The sequence below is a fragment of the Phoxinus phoxinus genome (genome assembly GCF_949152265.1).
Source record: "Phoxinus phoxinus genome assembly, chromosome: 1".
In the NCBI taxonomy this organism is placed as follows: Eukaryota; Metazoa; Chordata; class Actinopteri; order Cypriniformes; family Leuciscidae; genus Phoxinus; species Phoxinus phoxinus.
The window spans coordinates 20159277-20177516 of record NC_136876.1 but is presented as its reverse complement, the minus strand read 5'-3'; the positions used below and the strand labels follow the sequence as shown (position 1 = coordinate 20177516).

At 39.2% G+C, this 18240-nt stretch overlaps 1 long non-coding RNA gene across 1 annotated transcript in view; it reads right to left on the bottom strand.

Moving 5' to 3' along the window:
• LOC306989947 overlaps positions 1–18240 on the bottom strand; it is a 261084-nt gene that overhangs the window by 223603 nt on the left and 19241 nt on the right. Inside the window, exons 2-3 of the long non-coding RNA XR_013795785.1 lie at positions 17759–17835; positions 12158–12296 (exon numbers count right to left, since the gene is read on the bottom strand). This is a non-coding gene — a long non-coding RNA (uncharacterized lncRNA). The remainder of the gene's footprint in view (positions 1–12157; positions 12297–17758; positions 17836–18240) is intronic.

Here is an 18240-nt window from a genome sequence, read left to right as displayed (position 1 = left end):
TACATATAGATCTGTCTGTCTGTCTGTCTGTCTGTCGGTCCATCCATCTATATCTGTCTGTCTGTCTGTCTGTCTGTCTATCTGTCCGTCCATCTAGATCTGTCTTGTCTGTCTGTCCATCTAGATCTCTGTCTGTCCATCTGTCCGTCCGTACATATAGATCTGTCTGTCTGTCTGTCTGTCTGTCTGTCTGTCTGTCCATCCATCTATATCTGTCTGTCTGTCTGTCTGTCTGTCCGTCCATCCATCTAGATCCGTCTGTCTGTCCGTCTGTCTGTCCATCCATCTAGATCCGTCTGTCTGTCCGTCTGTCCGTCTGTCTGTCCATCCATCTAGATCCGTCTGTCTGTCCGTCTGTCTGTCTGTCTGTCCATCCATCTAGATCCGTCTGTCTGTCCGTCTGTCTGTCTGTCCGTCCGTCCATCTAGATCTGTCTGTCTGTCTGTCTGTCCATCCAGCCATCTAGATCTGTCTGTCTGTCTGTCCATCCAGCCATCTAGATCTGTCTGTCTGTCCGTCTGTCTGTCCATCCATCTAGTCTGTCTGTCTGTCCGTCCGTCCATCTAGATCTGTCTGTCTGTCTGTCCATCCAGCCATCTAGATCTGTCTGTCCGTCTGTCTATCCATCTAGTCTGTCTGTCTGTCCGTCCGTCCGTCCATCTAGTCTGTCTGTCTGTCCGTCTCTGTCTGTCTGTCTGTCTGTCTGTCTGTCTGTCTGTCTGTCTGTCTGTCTGTCTGTCTGTCTGTCTGTCTGTCTGTCTGTCTGTCTGTCTGTATGTCCGTCCATCTAGGTGTGTCTGTCCATCAATCTAGATCTGTCCGTCTGTCTATCAATCTAGATCTGTCCGTCTGTCTGTCTGTCCATCCATCCATCCATCCATCTAGATCTGTCTGTCTGTCTGTCTGTCCATCCATCTAGATCTGTCTGTCTGTCCATCCATCTAGATCTGTCTGTCTGTCTGTCTGTCCCTCCATCCATCTAGATCTGTCTGTCTGTCTGTCTGTCCATCCATCTAGATCCGTCTGTCTGTCTGTCCGTCTGTCTGTCTGTCCGTCCGTCCATCTAGATCTGTCTGTCTGTCTGTCCATCCAGCCATCTAGATCTGTCTGTCTGTCCGTCTGTCTGTCCATCCATCTAGTATGTCTGTCTGTCCGTCCGTCCATCTAGTCTGTCTGTCTGTATGTCCGTCCATCTAGGTGTGTCTGTCCATCAATCTAGATCTGTCCGTCTGTCTGTCTGTCTGTCCATCCATCTAGATCTGTCTGTCTGTCTGTTTGTCCGTCCATCTAGATCTGTCTGTCCGTCCGTCCGTCGGTCCGCCCATCCATCCATCTAGGGGGCAAATTGTTGTATCTAGAATTTAGTGATTTAAACAGTGTGTGGTCCTCGTATGTTTTTCTACCACTAACACAGCATATCAAATAACATTTGCACTCACCCATTAGACAAGCATGCACAGAGCCATATAGACCTCATATGTATACATTGTCACTGGTTTGCTTGAGCGACTCATTGTTCAACACCAGAGCCATCAAAATTGCTCCAAATGGACGTGAACCCGCACCTTATTCTATGGATCCTGTCTTTTCTGACAGATAGACAAAAGAGGGTCACCTCAGTTTGTCTAAGATAGTATCCACCGGAGCCCCACAAGGCTCTGTAATCTCACCGGTTCTGTATACACTGGGCCTATATATACTAATGACTGTAGGACCTAGTGTTGTCAAAAGACCCGGTACTTCGGTACCAAGTCGGTACTAAAAAAATTACACGGTTACGGTACCAGCTTTTCTTAAGTACCGGTGGTACCGAAGTATCGGGTTAATCCCTTTATTAATTCGCTGTCCGAAAGGTGCACTGTTGCGTCCTCTTCATAAAAACACTGAGACATGGCGACCGGCGACGCTGCTAATGCGGTGGCTCTGAATCCACTTGTTGATAAGAAAGGAGGAAAGAGCCACATGTGGAAATATTTTGGATAGGCTAATATCACGTTGCCATAAGGGGCCGTTCATGGTTGCATGGCAACGACAGACGCAACGGGAAAGCACGCGCTTGTGGAAAGGAGAAAGCGGTGCAAACTGCACTCTCCATAATGACAAGGAAGTATCAGCAAAGAATTAATTGATTTCTAGCCCTTGCATTAGCTTTACTACTAGATATATTCATAGAGATCAGCGATCAGCTGTTCGGCCGAGCTTTCGATTTTGTTAACGAAAGGCCGTTGGTTTTTGTCGCATGACCTGTTGAGATGTTTTTATCTCGCCGCGACATAGGTGCGCCTGGAAAAGCGAGCGCGCAGCACCGCGTCACTTCTATTATAAGCCACGCGCATACATTTGAAACGAATTTGCACGCGCACAAACCGCGATATGTGAACGGCCACTAAAGTGGTATCGTGCGTGGTTGTATCTGAGTAAATATGAACACAGTTTTTGATTTAAAGGAACACTCCGACTTTTTGGGACTTTATCCTATTCAACTTATCCCCCAGAGTTAGATAAGTCCATACATACCTTTTTCATCTCCGTGTGTGCTATGAGTCTGTTTGACGCACCCACCGCTAGCCTAGCTTAGCACAAAGACTGGATGTAAATGGTTGCAGCTAGCATACTAATCCAAATAAGTGACAAAATAACGCAAACATTTTCCTATTTACATGTTGTGATTTGTATAGTCACAGAGTGTACAAAAAACAAAGTCACATGAGACACAGACATATTTTAACCGTATAAATACTGGGAACTATATTCTCTATGGTGCCGCTCATCAGTAATCACGCCACCGGCCTCGCGTCGTTCACCCCCGGCCCTCAGCCTTATCCAGCTCACCACAGTAAACATAATGAATGGCCACTGTAGGATGCAAAAGCCGAATCCCGGACATTTTGGGCCAATTCCGGAAAATCCCAGGCAGACTTGTCACAGAGACTCACGATAAAACGGCGTCTTTTAAGTTTCGAGTTAACTAATAGCCTAGCCTAGTTGTTTAACTGCGCTCTTACCGGTAGGCGTGGCTTGGGAGTGGCCTCGTAGGGCAGCGAACAGAGGGAGTGGCTGAGAACAATGATGTTGTGCGCTAGTTTGAGTCATACGTCACGACCAAACGATAGCGATTTTTGGGATTTGGGATCTTTTGGGATCTTTGACATTCTTCACTAAAACCGATTGATCAGGAATCACAACACACAAAGATCACACAATTCAAGATGCCAAACTGACATGTTTTCTAGTTGTCCTCTTAGTTAAAAATAGTTACAAAATTGCTAGTTAAAAGATTTTAATGTTCTTGAGGGTAAACTGATGCATGGCACTAATGGGTTTGACAGCCAGGTAAAACACATATTTAGGGATGCACAATATACAATATGAAAGTTGCTCATATTATTGGCGATTATTTTTAATAATACGTTTTTATAATAAGTGTATTCGTTTCTTTCTAATAAATTTTGTTTGTTTATTATTATGTTGTGGTTTTTTATATATATATATATTTTATTTGTTTAGTATTGGTCGATGAAGGATATTTATTCAACATAAAAAATTATTAATTATTTAAACAACAAAAAACCCACAGGTATAAGCTGATTAAAAAAAATGATATTTCAAATGAAATATATTAAGGATTAAAATAGTATTTTTAATTTTAGAATTTTTTTGCATTCATATTTCTGTGTTGTTTTCAGTATTGGCCAATATTAGTCATTTATTAAAGCAGGAAAATAAAGCTACATACATATATTTAAAAAAAATATTAGATGTTTAATTGGTTTGGACTATTTTAAGAATTAGATAATCATCTAGAAGTAACTTAAAGGGATAGGCCTAAATTATGACAAAGAGTCATCATAGAGTTACATTCACAAGACATTATTGGGAAAATGTAGTTTCACATTTCTCGTATTTTCCATTTATCCATTTATTCTGCCCGTCTTACGGGCATACGGCCTCTCTCTCTCTCTCTCTCTCTCTCTCTCTCTCTCTCCCTCTGCTCTGTTTGTTCAGTGGTCCCTCTGTACCTCTCTGCCTTTGTCAGAGCTAATGTTCTCAAATGGAGGGAAATTAAAGCAGGGAAGCCATGCGTGTCGCACACTAACTCTTCCCCCTGCGGGCCTATTGGTTTGCAGCATGCATACTGATGAAGGCACATGGTTCCTAGCCTTCGTTGCGCCTTCACACCTCTGAGAGGAACCAGGTCGCTCAACACAGTCACATGCATGAAATATACATGCAGAACTGAGAGGGAGAGACGACTTGAATTTATTGAAGCACTCGTACATGAACAAATGCACACACAAACACCAGTATGTTCATAAAGAATGCCTGTTGCACATAAAAATGCCACCTAAAACTTTAATATACCATACACTGATATTCAAAAGTCTGAGTCGGTTTTGAATATCCAGGATTCAAAATCTAATCTAAACTTGGAAATAAAGTTTGAGGATTTAAGGTCAGATGTTTTTGCAGACATGTGTTGTTCATGCAGCTCGAGAACTGCTGACATTAAAGCAAAGGGAGGACAATCCAACACTGTGTGTGTGTGTGTGTGTGTGTGTGTGTGTGTGTGTGTGTGTGTGTGTGTGTGTGTGTGTGTGTGTGTGTGTGTGTGTGTGTGTGTCTGTCTGTGTGTGTGTGTCTGTCTGTGTGTGTCTGTGTGTCTGTGTGTGTACGGAATGTGTGTGTGTGTGTGTGTTTGTGAGTGTGTGTGTACGGAATGTGTGTGTGTGTGTGTGTGTGTGTGTGTGTGTGTGTGTGTGTACGGAATGTATGTATGTAGAGCGTGTGTGTGTGTGTGTGTGTGTGTGTGTGTATGTGTGCGTGTAATATATACACACGCACATAATTAATAAAATGCTTTCGATTTACTGACCTTTTTCTCCTCTACCTTCTCTTCACTTACGAATACAAAAACATACACTGAATGTGGGGCTACAGCGGGAGGTATGACAGTGTTGATTTGTGAGGTTTCCTGCTGTAGTGCTGTGAAGTTTGGGGACAAATCAATCTGATCCCTGCACAGACCTGTCTGCCTCTCCTATTGAAAAATGACCTCTCAGAACAGATCAACTGACATGGAGACAAGCTGTATGTGCATGTGTACAGACAGACAGAGAGTGTGTGTGTGTGTGTGTGTGTGTGTGTGTGTGTGTGTGTGTGTGTGTGTGTGTGTGTGTGTGTGTGTGTGAGAGAGAGGTAAGAAAGTGTGTAAGATCTAAACAAGTGTTTGTGATAGTGTCAGAACAAAAATAACAATCCACCTTGCAGAAACTTGTAAAAATGGTAGGATAAAGTTATTTTTGAAAATGCTTTTTAATTATTTTTTCTTTAGCCATTTGATTCTTTATTATTATTATTTTATAAAGCACTGTTATATAAAAAATGTCTTTAATGGTTTAAAAATAAATTTGATTTAGTACAATTAATTGTAAAAAATAAAGGATATGAAAAAATGTACAAATAATCATGCCACTGACCTCTAAATAAATATGGTAATAAGGGACACCTTATTGAAGCTTAAAGTACCACCTTTATGTTTTTTTCAAGATCATAGTCGGCACAGCCCCAGCTGCTAATAAAGGCAACATGTCTCACCAAAGGCCCCGATATACTCACAGCGAAGTTCTTTTTCGTTCTTTGATAAGATAAAAAAAAGTTTGAATACCTTTGCAGCAACATACTATAAGCAGACATCCTTCCTTCCATCCTTCGCATGAGACGTTAAACCGAGGTCCTGACTCTCTGTGGTCATTCAAAATCAGGATGTCCTTCGAAAAAGAGTAGGGGTGTAACCCCGGCATCCTGGCCAAATTTGCCCCTTGGCCTCTGTCCATTATGGCCTCCTAATCATCCCCATATACTGATTGGCTTCATCACCGTCTCCTCTTCACCAGTAAGCTGGTGTGTGATTGGTGTTCTGGCGCAATATGGCTGCCGTCACATCATCCAGGTGGATGCTGCACATTGGTGGTGGTTTAGGAGATTCCCCCTTTCATGTAAAGCGCTATATAAATGTAACAAATTATTATTATTATTATTATTATAAACATCTGAACCCGGCCCACGCTGTTTGGAGCGGTGTTTAGATAGATGAATATGTATGAATATAAGTGCTGCACTTTCCTCTCAAAAAATAAATATACACATCCAAATGTGCACCTGAGACCAGCGTTTCAATAGCGCGCTCTCTCTGTAGGCATATTCACATTGCAGATAATGATTTGCCATGAGAACGACTGACATCTCTATATTTTCATACAGATTACATAAACAGACAATATTTCTTTTCGTTTTGAATGAGATCATTTAATAGCAGAGACTTAAATGTTTATAAAGATATAGCCTATTGCTTATACCTGTGTGACTAGTATTCGCTGAGTTTTGTTTAAGTTTAGAGACGTGCTCCAGAAAAAAAGTTACCGGAGACGGAGAGGCAGAAAGCACACCCTGTTTATTTTCTTTATTTTACAAAAGCACAATGTTTTGTTTCGATTGTAAGTGGACACATACAAAATAGACATTTTATAGTTTATTTTTTCATATTTCTTAAGTCTGTATGACCATAAATGGCGGAGAATTTTAAGTCTATTTGCTGCTAAGAAAAAAAATCCAGCAAAACGCGCCGGCACGTTTGTCGACCCCAGAGGGTTAACTTTAGCCTAATAGGCAGGAACATAAATTGTGATTAAAAATATATGCTCACTCACATCAAGACTCCGCTGCGGTGGTGGAGTCCATGCAGGAGGAGCAGCGTTTGGCACTGCGTCGCTTTTCAGCGCAAGCTGTTTGGAGAAGCCCATTTCCACCTACATTGCGTTGGAGAAGCAATTTATCTTTAATTTATTTAAAATGATTAAATATGCTGATCGTTTTCAATACTCGCAATTCCAACTCCTGACTCGCTACAGTAGTTTTGACGGAACAAGATGTTTTTATACCTTGGCCTATGCCAAGGGCGTGGTGAGCTGGTGCCTGCTTACGTCAGATGGCAACACAACTTCCAATAAGAAAATTCAACTGCAGTAGCCACCGCTCAACCTGACTAAGACGTTTTTACACCATATATTGTAGAATTGAAACAATTTATACACAAATGTCAATAAGACGTCCTTGAATAAATGAACAGCACTAATAAAGCCCCATGTCTTACAGATCATTAACTAAAGTTGTTTTAGGGTTTATGAAATGGAGGATTTGAACTGTGACAAGATAATTGACAGGCCAGTTTACGGGTAACAGGATGCGACAGAGCAACCGTTAAAGACGCAATTGTATGACGTGATAGTAAGTCCCAAAGCTTGTCTACTCTTTTGCTACACACTTAAAAGTATATAGTTTTTCTTCACACAAAGGAGTACATACTTTTAGGAGATAGTATAAGTAGGAGAATTGGGACGCAGCATTTGTTTTTGTTTTGGTCTGTGTGATCCCGTCCACTGCTAATTTACCCAATAGTATTTCAACACCCCGGGTTGCCAGTTGGCAGGAAAACAGCATATTGCAGCCATGGAAGCCAGCAAACAAACTGGGTCAGAGATCAGATTCCACTAGGCATGTGCCGGTATCACTTTTTCATGCTGCGATTAATTGAGAGAGCATTTATAACGGTATACGGTATTATCACGATATTGTAATTTTACAAGAGAAACAGGTTAAAAAAAGAAACAAACTTCAGTTTTGTCCTTTTAGTAACTTTAATAACTTTTTAATGAACTAAAAGTAACTCAAACATTTAAATACAAATAAATATAAATAAAACAATATAAAAGTAAACTGAACAATTATATCCTTTATCTCCCTGAATTGCAGTGGATGGTTGTCATGAATATGAGCGAACATGTTAGACGTGTTCCCTTGTTTTGCAGCCACTTTCCGTCCACATGTCTTACACAAAGGGAAACTGTCTTCGATCAGCAATCCCTCTGCATTTTTTTGGAACCCAAAATATTTCCAAACATCTGACTTTACCCTTTTTGAAGGGGGATAAATTGTCGGCAGCGTTCCTCCTTCCGCCATTCTTCTTCTTCATGTGAGAATTTGAATGCGGCGTCAGTGGCCGTGGCCCGCACTGCGTGCAGTGTGATTCTACATGTGACGTGAACACTGTTTACATCCGGGTGCGCTCACGTGTTCTGCGCAGCATATACGCAGTGTTTGTTCAAGCGGTTGATGGAAAATAAGCTATAATGCACGTTCTAAAAATAAAAATTCGGATCTATTATTTTTTACGGTATTTTGAAGTGCCCACGATAACAATATCGTGTATATTCATTATCGTGATTTATCGAATTACCGAAAATCGGCACATGTCTAGATTCCACACAACCTAAAATGCCTCGGCATCCATCTAAAAGCTCTGACTACAGGCGTCTTAAAAACACGTAAAAAACAACTCAGCTTAGAGCTTGTCGCTTCCATTCTAAATTTCGCTCATTCCTGTTGCGTATCCTCAATCTGGTAACCAGCATGAGAGTGGAGTCTGAGGGAAAAAACACTCCAATATTTAGAATTTTGACTACAGTACCCAGTTCAACTAGCTGTCAATATTACATATTGCACCTTTCGAGATAAAATAAACTTTGGTACAAGTCAACTTGTTTGTAGACTGTACAATGATGACATCTATTCAATCGCATGCTACAACACAAGTTAGTATAGAAGAATAAAACATCAGCATTCGCTAGTGGTTAACAAATAGAGTAAGATGAATCGCACTTTGGTAATTGTGTTTATGTGCGCTGAAAAAAAGAGAAGAAAGTGAAAAAGGAGAATATGGACATGGCTATGGCTAGGGAAGAGAGGACAACTTGGCATGCCAATTTTGCAAATGGAGCTTTATAGGCAAGTAGTTTAAAGTTTGTTGCGCTGATCAATACGCCATTTCATGTTGCATTTTTATCAGCTAGTCAGTAGCCATAGGTTGTAGGAGCAGCAAACATGCTGTGAGATGACCATGCTAAATTTTTGACATTGTCAGAAAATTATCACAGGCTATCTTTGGTCGCAAGACCATGACAACGGCCATCTTTGACCCTCTCACACTGTACGACGTAGGACCACCGTTTAGGAGCCACGACCACAGAAATAGCCACGACTTATCTTTCGGCCGGGACAGAACAAAATCATACAATGTGTACTGGGCATAGAACAATCAGCTTTACATTATTAAACATAAAAAAAACAGTCAGTGACTCTCTCAATTACAAGTTTCTACTATAAAGCAGCTCTCCAGTGATTTTATGTTTTTACTTGCGAACATCTGACCTTGATGGACTGAACAGAAGAAATCAACCAAGTCAAATCCAATCTAAGTCAAAGGTGGAGCCACAGAGCCACACTTATTACATAATCGCCACAAACCAGTGGAAGTTCAAGGTGTTTACCAGCCGGAGCAAACTTTTTCTCGAAAACTCACTTAGTTTGAAATGAAATGAACTTAGTTTTGGCCTGATTTTGTTCAAAATGACATTACACCAGTTCATTCTTCGATTGCACTAAGTATATCGGGACTTTAAACCACACACTGATAACAGACAGTCCAGAATGAACAGAACAATTAAAAAACTACAAGACAAAGCAATCAAACAGAATGCAGGTGTATCAATACGTGTTTTTCAAAGTTGAACCATTTTAACTCGACACACCATACAGTAAAAACAGCACTCATGATGTGAAGCGGCCCTTTTGTATGTGTACACACACCAACAACAATCTGTCTATATTAATCTGATTGATTGTAAGGTGTCATTGAGCTTGGGAAAGGCCATATATACAAATTATTATTAACAAAGAAAATCTTGCCAACAGAATACAAGGTCACAACTTGTCCGAATGGCCCCTTAATTTATAGACATATTGACACTTGATTGCAAAAAACTTGATTGATATGTATATAAAGCAATATATTAACATTTATTACATGGCTTGGTTAAATTCTAATGTAGAATGCGGTCTGTTATTTCTTGATAACAGACCGCTGCTAAGTATAACACACCGTTGCCATGTAAAACAGAGTGTTGCCATGGACACGGTGTTCTTTAGCGGAAGCAATACAATCGTTTTTAAATCAACATTTTGTGTCAAATTATTTATTTATTTGGTTTGGTATGTAGCCATGTAATAAGCAGGATAATGTAGCGCGAGGTGGTTGTTTTAGCGAATACAACCCCTTCAGGCTAATTCAAGACCCCTCCACCTGTCGGGGTTGTATTCGCTATAACAACCGCCTCGCTCTGCATTATCCCTTACATATTTTCTATGCATTGCTTTCAACTGGAAATTTTCTCAGCAAATACTAATTTCATTAATTAGCAGTTCACTTAATTTTAATGGATTGATTGCTCTAAGTGTTCCTATTTTTATAAAAGCAAAACAGTTTCTTCTGAATTTCTTCTTTACATAACTGCCTACCCAAACATTTCAAAAACCAGGTGACCTATAACTTCACAAACATCTCTGTATTAATAATCCATTTCTGACGCTGATCAACTCAAAACCAACAGACCTTCGACCCCTTAGGCTCTGCGCAAGGCTTAGTGCTAATCGCAAACTTCGCCATAAAACTTTTTTGACTAGTCACCCGCTCTGTTCCCCTCCAGCGGTCCATGGCCGACCCTGCAGCTACACTTGTCCTCTCGGGCCGCCGGGGTCGGCCATGTTGCTCTGAAGTGGGTCCAGTCGCCCGCCTCCCTGGTGCTCGGGTAATGGGCTGGCAGGAAACCGGCTTCCTCCGAGCGCTGGAGACACTGTAAAACGTTAATGGCTCACCGTGGGGATCCGCGGTTGAGCCGGGGCCCCCGAACCAACCCCATTATTCATTAGACGAGAACGTTATTTATTGCCTCCCGGCACAAACACAACAAGCCAATTAATAATTAAGCATTTCTATCCGCCTCTGTACCAGCTCGCGCAGATGAGGAGGACAGGAGATATGAACGCGAGCATGAGATATTGGCGGTCGTGAGCTGCATAACTTCAGCACTATTGAGGAAAACGGCAGTTAAGACCCAACCATTGTCTGGAGAGACTCGGAGCCAAGTCCAAACGAAGCGAAGCGGAACCGTCGCTGTGGCTTTTGTCCAAAATCTAGCGCTCGAAATCCTGCCTCCTGTACATTTAGTAATGAACATCAATAAATAATGCCAATATAAATCTGATGAACAGGGTGGGATGAGAGGGTTTTTTTATGAACTACAAGTCTATCTGATTAAAATAAAGAATAGATGGAGTGTGTCATTTATCTCAGTTCAACCATCTACAAACATCCCTGCACAGGCTTTACAAGAAAACTCACATGAAGGGCTACATGCATGCAAAACTTAGCAACAGGGAAATACAGATACACAGAGCGGTCATGTTGACACTGAGTGTCACATTACTAGTTAAAGGTCACAATTGAAGGTCACACAACTAAAACACATTAGTATCCACAAAAAGGAGCCTAAACCTCAAATTGCATACTTTAAAATGTCATCGCATGGCTTCAGTCAGATTTACTGAATAGAAATTGTTTATGTGCCTGTCACTGCATGTTTAACTTGAAACTTGACCAACGTCTTTTTCCTGGGTGAGTAATTCACTTCTTTTTTTTTTATGTTGCTTCATAATAGCCTGTATTGAAAAAGATTGTGTTGATAAATGGTTTATAGTGCATTTTCAGCTCAGTTTACATGTGCTTTGCAGTGAAATAGACTTGCGTTAAAACTTCTCAAAGACCTATATTTATTTTAAACAGCAATTCATTTCACACAGCTAGTGCGAATGCTCTAACCGTTTTCTTTACTGTACAAAACTACACTTAAAGATCCTACATCACAACCAGTAAAGAAAAAAAATCCAAAGAAAAGTACTGTGCATAAAGATCCTGCTAAGAAAAATCCCTGCAAACACAATAAATGTTCATGACCGATCTTGTACACATCCAATGAACGTTCTTATATCGCAACCTAAACAAATTCGTGTGGAGAAAAATCCTGCGCACACAAACTTATTCAGTAGCTATAATATTCTTAGTATGCTCTATTTACACATTCACTAATAAAGCTATGCATATCTGTCCATCTGCTGAAAGAGCCGTTTTACTAGCAGATCCCTGACTTAAGACCTTCCACCCAAATATTTTTTTCAGTCTACTCTTCCTGTAAGTGCATCAGCTGACCTGTATCTTCATCTCCAGTATTGATCGGCTGTAGACAGGCTGAGGAGGAACGGCGGGGGTTTAGCCGGGATGTCGTCCTTAGATCGAACCGAGGTCTGTCTCTGCTTCAGGTCAACAGAATTCTGGATCAACTCCTTCTCTGAAATAAAGTTACAGAACAATACAACTGAAGACTCTGAAGAGAAGCTTAAAAATGAAGCAGTGAATGTCTCAATACCAGAAAGTCCTTCCCTATTACAGGAGTATATTCAAAAATATAATATAATAATTATAAAGTTATCTCTCTCTCTGTTCAGTATTGCAGGTATTGAACTTGAAAGCCAAAAAAGGCATGAGAGTTTTAGTCACAATAATCATGCAACTTAATTATCAAAGATACAACCAATTAAAAAAATACATTTGTATTTGTAAAAACCACCTTAGCTCAAACATCTTCAGGGACTCGTGCCCCCCTTAGTTTTAAAGGCCATGACGCTTCTGAAAGTAGACATTCAATTTCATGGCATATGAAGTTTACACTGATTTCAATGTATTATCGTGGCTCATCATTGTAAAGGTTTTTGTGTGGAGTTAGGGCAGTACTCGTTTTTTCCTATGTGTTCATGTGTGTGTGTTGCTCATTTGAGTTTCTGCTCGATTGGTCAGCCTAATGTGGCCAGGCTCTGTCGCCCCTGGTAATTGTGCTCATTTCATTTTGGCAGCCTGCGAGGAGCCTGTCCATCACTACAAAGTATAATATATAACACTTATTCAGAAGAGTGTGTGTGCTCGTCTGTGAGAAAAGAGAAAAAAAATAGGACACCAAACGCGTGTATGAAGACATAAGCACGTTTAATCAATTACAGCAGTTACACAAATGACATTAAATGAATATATTTAAGAAGATTGCGTGAGAATAACAAAACTGACATTAGTGAAAATAACAAAGTAATAATGCTGCATTCTAGCTTTTATACAGCTTACTGTAACTACAGACTAGCTTTTACAGAGCTACAGTCTCTAATGATTAGGAGTGTAGAACAACATAAAGCTACGTTGCTATTTTTTATTTTGCACATGCAGCTTTATAAGCAAGAAAACTACTGAGGCAATGAGTCAAACACAAAGCACTAGGAATTCTGATTCAGTTTAGTGAATCAGTTCATTGGGATGATTCATTTAAATGAACTAGTACGAAAACAAATAATTATTTTTCTTTTTCTTTTACAAATAGCTAATATACTGCTCTGATTGAAATAAACATCTGATAGTAAATATACTGGGAAAGATAATAGCTTATAACTTCACTTGCGACATCGCTTCAACACTACAGAAAGGCTACAGTGATGTCATCAACATCATCATCATCATTATTATTGTGAAATCTTTTCATTTGCTAAAAAAAAAAAAAAAAAACATTGCTTCCCTGACTTGGAGCAAAAAGGCTGGATAATTAAGTTTTAAGACGTGCCATAAATGTGTGTGAGAGCATGTGCATCTGTGCATACGAGTGTGTGTTTGTGTGTGTTGTAGCTCATCTCTCCTGGCCATATGGGGCACAGGAGAGGAACCCTGCACACAGATGGCAGATCGTACAACATTTTATCTTCTATCTATCTCACAATCATCTCTTTTATCTCTCTCTTTCTCACTCTCCTACAGAGTCAACTTTCATACACACACACTCTGTCTCGCCATCTTTGTGGGGACTCTCCATGGGCATAATGATTTTTAGACTGTACAAACTGTATATTATACCCCCTAACTCTAAACCTTCCCATTTATTAATCCCTCCCCTCATGGGGATCGCTGACTGGTCCCCACAATGTAGGTGATCTCAGGTTTTACTATCCTTGTGGGGGCATTTGGTCCTCACAGTGTAATGGAAACCTGTACACACACAAACACAGTCAACTTTCATGCACACACAATTCCCAATATTCTTACAATTACATACATACAGACTACTAAAGCCACTCCTATTCCTAAATCCACATAATGATAGTTGAAATGAAATTTCAAGCAATGACTGCCCCACTTAATCTAAAACCATTAAACACTCCATTTGATTATTATGTGTTATACAATTTTTCCTTATATCTACCAGTTTTGGGGGTAACGCATTACAAGTAACTTAGGTTACGTAATCAGATTACTTTTTACTTTTAACAAGTTACTTAAAACGCATTACTTTGAAATTTTAAACAAAATATCAGTTACTTTTTATTAATTTCACTTTTGGTGTCAACGGGCCTTTAGAATAGAACTTTCTTCTTTTTCTGTTATTGCAAGCCCAGCCTAGGTGAGAAAAAGTAACCTAACGTATTACTTTCCATATAAAGTAAGTAACCAAGTAATGCAATTAGTAACTTTTTAGGGAGTAATGCAATATTGTAACTAATTACTTTTAAAAGTAGCTAACTTTCCCCAACACTACAATTTTCTAATATGTCCAATTAATAACATATATGTGTCGTATTAAAGGGGTCATCGGATGCAAGATTCACTTTTATATGGTGTTGGCATATAAATGTGTCTTTGCAGTGTGGACACAACCACCATACAATGAAAAATATCCATTCACTCCTCCTTTTTTTTATCCTCAAAAAGCCCAAACACTCAATAATCAAGGCGTTTGGATTTTCTGGATTTTTCAATACTAAATACATATTGCTCATGCTCCGCCCACGACCACTGACGGACTGTCCCGTATTAGCATATTTCCGCCCTCAGCCGTTTGTATAGTGTCCGCCAAGGCAGCATTTACGTGTCTTGTGTCGACACCCCCCACGGAAGAGAGGGGTGGGTTAAGCAGTTGCTCATTATCATTTAAAGAGACACGCACCGAAACGGGTCGCTGTGAACAGAGCTGTTTTTGAGGAGGTAAAAAGGGTGTTGTTTTGCACAACCATTGAGGAATTTTAACCAAAGTATGTTACAAACTTTACATGAAGACCCTAAAGAATCATACCGACTTGTGGAAAAATGGGCATCCGATATATAATTTTTATATATATATAAAAATGATTTATAATTTAAAAATGTAAACAACATTCAGAATGTCTTAGTAATAAGTAGGAGCACCTTTTGCAGCACTCAAGATGCATGAATTCAACAAGTTTGTGTAAAATCTGATGATCATGTTCTCCAGCATCTTGAGCTTCAGTGGAAGCAAAATAATCTGACCTACTGTAAAATGTAGCTCACGCTACAAAATTGCTTTTCATGATCAATGAATATAGCAAAATCTTTCATATTAAATACATAACCTTATACAACTTTAATTTGTAAAAACTTGATTCACAGGTTTAAATGAGAATGTTGAGAATATTGACTTACAAGTTAAAGTCCCAAATTAATACCCTTCACCCACCTCTGTCACATTTATGCATTTATCACGTAGCCTATGTACGTAAATTACATATACAAATAATTTACAATCTTTACACCAACAGTTATGAAGATCTATTGAATGTGTTAAATTAGAATAGTTAAATTATTTAAATGAATCAGACTCAACTTGCAAACATCATTAGAATTTTTTACCTATCAGCATCATGAAATTAAGACACAGATTCTGTAAAGTATAGAATAAGAATAAATTTCACCCCGAAAACTGAACACACACACACACACACGCATGCAAATGTCACTGTATTAATTTCATAGTGGCTCATCATTTTGATGAAGTAAAAGAGAGGGGGGAGAGGGAGGACAAAACAAGCTGTGCACAGCCGGGAGGGAGAAAAATATCACATTTTCCAGGTGATGAATTTTTCCAATTTCTCGCAGACAAGTACATAAACTCGTTCAATTAGGAGCAGAATCTGGAAATGAGGGACTGTGGACGGTTGGAGAGCCCGAGCCCTGATGGCTAATTTTATTGAGTGGAAAATTGAATCAAATTGTTTCATTGAAACAATCAGCCTGTACTCCTTATATTCCACTCAACACAGACACAAACGCATGCAAAAAATAAATAAATAAACAAAAAAAAACACCACAATACGGTTCACACTCTTTTCTTAAATGGATCAATTGAGAGTTCAGAGCTCAAGAGCCCAAACTTGCACAGCCTGTCACTTCCCTTTGACAAAACTAGATGCATTTTAATTAGATTACTGTCAGAAATCTGTTGGTTTTCATTTAGAGGAGACATTACTCTGGTCATTTCCATGCATGCCGAGCCGACTCAGTCTCTGTCCTCAGCGGGACATTAGAGCGGGTCTTTGGTGCCCTTTAACTGTAAACTGTCCATCTGTTCTACAGCGTTAAGCTTGCCAGCGCTTCCCTCCGAGGGTCACATATTGAAGCAGACATCAGAAGAGAACTCCTTGTGGTTTCACATGAATACATTTCACCAATGAGATCCCCTCTAATAATGAGACTTCATTCTGTATTAGCAATAAGTCCAAAAGGAGTTGGTCTGTGTAACAGACCCTGCAGAAATAACTTATTTATGGTCATTATATCTTATATAATATAATAGAAGTGGAGAGAGCTAATGTATTCACCGAGCTCGTAGGCCTGCATCCAAATAAATATGCTGTGAAATTAAATATTAACCACATGAATACATTACATTTATTTAGTGCACTAATTTCTGCTTTAAAAAAACAGGGAATTTTTATTGAGCCCTTTATCATGGTCTTCTACTTTCATGGTCTTGGCTTTAGAAATATGCTAGAAACAGTTTCCTATTACGCATTATTTCATAGTTAGTAACAATCATCAATGTATATATTATTATTATTATTTGGATAATTTATCACAATTTCCACTGGCCAAAGCTTAACCACACTCTTAAAAATAAAGGTTCCAAAAGGGGGTTTTCGCAGGAAAGGCATAGAAGCACAATTTGTGATTCCCCAAATAACCTTTCAGTGAACAGATCTTAAAAGAAAGATTTGTTTTTCTCAGTGTGAAGAACAATTTAATAATATAAAATAAAGTTTCCTCTATATAAAGAACATTTTGTGCAAGAAAAAGGTTCCATGGATGTTATTCATGCCAGTATTGATGCCAGTAAAGAACCTTTATCGTGTACATGCCAGTTTAAAAAGGTAAAAGTCAATTCTTCTGCTTTCAAGATCTAGACTTAAATCACATCATCGCCATATAACAAAAAAAAAAAAAAAAAAGAGAGAAAATAACATAAAATGGTCAGACATCATCCTGGACAAGAGTTCTGTCTCAGCAATGAAGTGATTTACCCATGTAGTTTCTTGCCCAAGACATTAGAAATCAATGTGGGACAATGAAAAAGAGCAGTTCATATGAATGTTTACATGTCAGAAATACATCATTAAATCTCTAAATCCATGGCTAATTAGTGACAAATCAATAACACAAATTGGTGCATCTCTCCTAAGCTCATAAACCAACAAAGCATCCCATATAAACTGCTCAGTCGGCTACAGAACCAGCATAGACTACTGAAAGAAATGTGGAGATTTTAACTGGCACAGAATCTGTAGTGAAACTAAAACGACTGGGCCCTCTCAGTGGTCCCATCTGTAGAAACCTCAAAAATTATAAAGACGTAGATTATATTGGTTTGCTTTAGACGACTCTGATCGCTGAACAGTTAGACAAAGCTGTACTGTTCAAATCTGAAAATACCTGATTTTTAAGCGGCGAATGGAGGAGTTTGTGGCCTCTTCTGGATTCGCTCCAGATAGTGCTCAGAAAAGTGGCACCTAGCAGATGTGTAACATTAGAACAAAGTCAACATTGATGCAGGAGCTGGAATTATTTGTCGAAAGTACTTTCAGCATTGTATTGCCGCCCAGGGAGAAGAACCACTAGCCCTGGCCTGTTACTATAAACTACCATTCAAAAGATTGAGGTCAGTAGACTTTTTAAAGAAATTAAAACTTTTTTTTCTCAATTCAAAGAATCCTAAAAAAAAAAAAATGTGGCAAGTTTACCATAAAAATATAAAGCAGCACAACTGTTTTTAAAATTGCTAATAATAAGAAATGTTTCTTGAGCAGCAATCATCATATTAGAATGATTTCTGAATTATCATGTGACACTGAAGACTGGATTAATGATGCTGAAAATACAGATTTAATCACAGGAATAAATTATATTTTAAAATA